The sequence below is a fragment of the Pogona vitticeps genome, chromosome 1 (genome assembly GCF_051106095.1).
Source record: "Pogona vitticeps strain Pit_001003342236 chromosome 1, PviZW2.1, whole genome shotgun sequence".
Lineage (NCBI taxonomy): Eukaryota > Metazoa > Chordata > Lepidosauria > Squamata > Agamidae > Pogona > Pogona vitticeps.
The window spans coordinates 338,122,974-338,127,330 of NC_135783.1; positions in this window are offsets into that span (position 1 = coordinate 338,122,974).

Consider the following 4,357-nt stretch of genomic DNA (forward strand, 5'->3'; position numbering starts at 1 on the left):
GAGTCTTCCCCCCTCTCTTTTTAGTCTGCTGGCAGTTAGTGTGCTGAAATGGGCCAATGGAAAGGCAAGAGCCAATACAACTGGTTCCAGCAATGTCGCAGGAGTTGGCAGAACAACACATGCTGCCTTCGGGACTCCAGCTCCGGATTTTGCCTGAGAGGGGGGATCTGCTGCTTGGGTAACAGCCTATCCTCCATATTACCTTACCCGGGCTTCATGCTCTGGAGAGGACACTCCTCGATTGAGAGCATGTCACCATAGTCTCTCGAGACTGAAGGATGCCTATGCTAGTTAGTGTGCAGTTATGCAGTTGGTAGCTGAGAATGTAGTCTGCTGGAGTCTGGCTGTGGAGTCTGCTGAGGCCTGCTACTATAAGCAGTCTATTTGTATTTTTGATCTGTTCAGCTGTGAGTAAATGAAATCTTTTTAATTCTTTCTCTTACCAATATCTCAGATTGAATTATTGAGACTGCCAGTTGATGAGAAGCCGTAAGGGGTGGTCTACTCTGGGGAGACGTGTAGCTGGTTCTGTTCTGCAGCTAGAGGTTTTTAACCAAAATTCAAACTCTGCAACAGAAACAACACTTCTACAGTGAGAAGATTGGCTCACTGTAGTTTCTGATGCCCATAGTGCATTGTAAAAGTTTAAAATGTCAGCTTCCAGACAAAGGGTGCTAATTCAGAGCACTGCACCTGCTTACTACATTCACCAAGGAAAAACCTTCCCCCGCTTTTTTCCCCCAAAGTCAGCTCTGTGACCATGAGAACCTTGGAGGGACAGATCAAAATATCTCTGCTCCAGCATTATTTTTATACTGCAGCCAATCTGCTTTCACTGGAAAGACGATAAGCAGGACCTGAGTGCAAAAGCACGCACTGTCCACATTCCCCAGCATCTGATAAGCGTGTTTATAGATACTTGGTTGCAAAACCTTGGTGCTCCCAACGTTGACTTGAACTCAGTCTGCTCATTGTTAACTAAAATAACAATGCTATTCTCCTGATTGGCCTTCGGAGTCCAAGAAAAAGATACTTCATGGAACCAGCCACATCTTGCCCTGCCTTTGCTACAAAACAGCAGATTGCGGTGAGAACAACTGTGATGTATATAGGAAAGGGCAAATGACCTCCAATTTGCATTGTTTCACAAAAAACCCTTGGGTGTTTGATGCTAATAGCTCAATTCCCATTCATGCCATTCTAAGCCCCATCATCGTCAGGTATTGCTTACAAAAGCTTTTCCAAGAATCTTGGTGGATGTATATGCTGATGATCTTATGCCACTCACTGCAAACGTAACCACCAGCAAGACCTGGGTACAACAATTTTTGAGCAAGACCCAGCCAATTTATCTCCTAGCTTCTCTCAATTGATGAGTACTGTAAGTTAAAGAAAAATCTTGAGGCTTACAGCTGCCTGGCCTAAGCTTACTGGATAATGCAGCAGCAGGAGGAGCCAATTAGAAGCTAGACAGCCATCTTAGGGTGGACAAACAAGAGGAGCAAAAAATAACATGAATGATGTTAAACTAGCATGTGCTGCTTTATATGTGTAGATTACAATTCAGGAGTACTGTAATTTGCATTGAAACTACCGGTATGTATTGCGTAACAGCGGGGAAGAATGTGACCAGCCAGGCTGCTCCATCTGCTGTCCAGCTGCTAACAGCTGATGGGCATCTTCAGATTTACAGGGGGAGGCCCTTCCCATAATTTGTTCCTTGGGAATACCAGGAACTGAACTTGATATGTTTTGCAGGCCGAAACAGGTGCTCTCCTGATGAGCCACGAACCTACAATACGGTGGGCAAAGCTGACATAAGCTACTGTATCCAAGGGACAGGCAAGCAGCTGTCTTCTAGATGTTTTGGACTAAACTCCAGCTAGCATCAACAAAGTCTGTGGACTATGGGAATTGCAGTCCAAAGTAACTGGGGCATATGATTTTGCCTAGTGCATGAATTGGTGTGGATAAACTCCAGGGTGCATGTCTGCCCCCTTTACATTCATTTGTGACCATTTCCGGATTGCTGTGATGTGTTGGTGTGAAACAGGTTTCTTATGGAGGATTGAACTGTTTAATAACCAGATCACTATAAATATATGGGTTAGGAGGATTAGAGGTAGTAGGACAATATATTGGAAAATAATTGTGATTGTTCACGTGAACTGCTCATTTCAATAGGAGAAGATCCACATGAACAATTTTAAAACAATACTGCTTTGACTTAGCTGCATTATTTGTAATGGTCAGGCTGCGCCATGGCACGAAAATGCCATTGGTTGCCCTGCTTGATTACCTTTTGAGGGAGGCCAATGGGCGCAAAATGTCTTTGTTGGTTCTCCTTGATATCTCAGCTGCCTTTGATACTGTCAATCACGGTATCCTCCCGGAGAAGCTCTTGCTTGGCTCCAATCCTTCTTGGAGGACCGTTACCAGAAAGTCCAGCTTGGAGAGAATTTTAGGGAGACACGCTGCCAGGTAACAAGATATCTGGGCAGAATGGCTTCTCTGCCACCTTCCTACCTTGGCCTTTTTGTAAAATGTTTTCACTTTTTTCTTCTTCAGTAGTGCCACTATTGTACAAAAGCAAAGCAGGAAAAAACAACAACTTTAAGACAGATCATCCTCTCCCCCTACCTCCACACCAAATATGGTACACTCTCCATCAACATGTTGCAGATTGTTAGTCCAACCTTCTATCCACATTCATCTCTATTGCACATACTCTTTAGGCTAGGATGATTTGAGCACTTGGCATAATGTTTTCAATACAAGTCAGGCAGCAATATCCTTTGCTTCCAATTTGCATCAACACATGATACATACAAATGCATCCTTCTGTGCTGCATGAGATCAAGACTTCTCTAATCCATCTGTCTGCAGCACCTTGTCATGGGCTCATGACAAAGGCCTCCCTTTCTGCTCAGAATTTGGTTATGTGACCAGCACATTGCTCCATCCTGTCTCAAGGGATCAGTGTGAGTAAAATTAATGCTGTCATGTCTCATAACCTCTAGAGCTTAATGATGCAATATTGATCAGTGAAAGGTTGGTATAGGTCAGAGGCAGGAGATAGGTTTTGGGCTGGAGCTGAATTCTGTTTTGGGAATTTCGAATGGAGGGCAGGGAAGACATAATTTTTTTTTACCAATGTGGGTATCTACCCACAAAACATACAAACCATGGTTCAGTGCTTTGCAACAGGCTCTTAAGCTAATCATTCCCAGACAAGAACTTCCCAGGCTCAGAACAGGCTATGGATTGCACTTATTTGCCTTTTCAATGTGTCTGTTGCTTCCAGGTTTATTGCTTAAAGGGAAATCTGCACATGCCCAGTGCGTATTATGAGTAAGAGCAAATTTTGTGATGCACAGATTGTTCATCTCACACCTAGCCAGGCTTTGCTTTTTTAGCAGAGTATATACACATAATTCTAATACATATTATCAGGCCCACATAAACATGCATTAATATACTGGCAGAGAAGTGTTCAACACCAATAAATGCTGTTGTATTCATTGGAAGAAAGAAACTTGTTTTAGTAAAACATCAATCAGCTGAGGTCTAATTTCCCCACGATTCTGGGTATAAGAAATCATAATTTTTTTTCTTTAGTAGATTACTTACTATCCACAATACGTGGATTTGGCACATATTTTTGGGATTTTTCTCAGGTAGAGAAATAAAACTGGAAGGCAAAATCTAGTTGCCTTTTCATGAACTGATGAGAGAGCTCAAGTCAGCAGTGTTATTCTACAGTTCACGAGTACTAGAAATTCATATCAAGAAACACTGAAATAAAGTCCCTACTGGCTGAGAACAGAACATATTTTCAATTATGTAAAAAGTAGTTATACAAATGTCAAGGACAGTCTGTTTTGTGGGGTGCTTAAATGCTTGTTTTTGTATTCAAAAGTCAGGATTGAAGCTCTGTTTCCTAAATTATTGTCCTAAAGTTTCATATTCATTGTGTATCCAGCAAATCCCACTAATTAAATGGGATTTAGACAAGAGGAAGTTTTACAAACTATACAGCTGGGCAAGCGGGATCTGAAGGCCTTAGGAATAGACCTCAACAGATGGGAAACTCTGACATCTGATCGTTCAGCCTGGAGGCAGGCGGTACATCACGGCCTCTCCCAATTTGAAGAGACCCTTGTCCAGCAGGCCAAGGCAAAGAGGAAGTCACAAAGGAAGCAAAACCAGGGAGCTGGACAGGGGACAGATTGGATTTGTCTTCAGTGTGGAAGAGATTGTAACTCTCGAATTGGCCTCCTCAGCCACACTAGACGCTGTTCCAAGTCCTCCATACAGAGCACGCTACCATAGTCTTTCGAGACTGAAGGATGCCTAC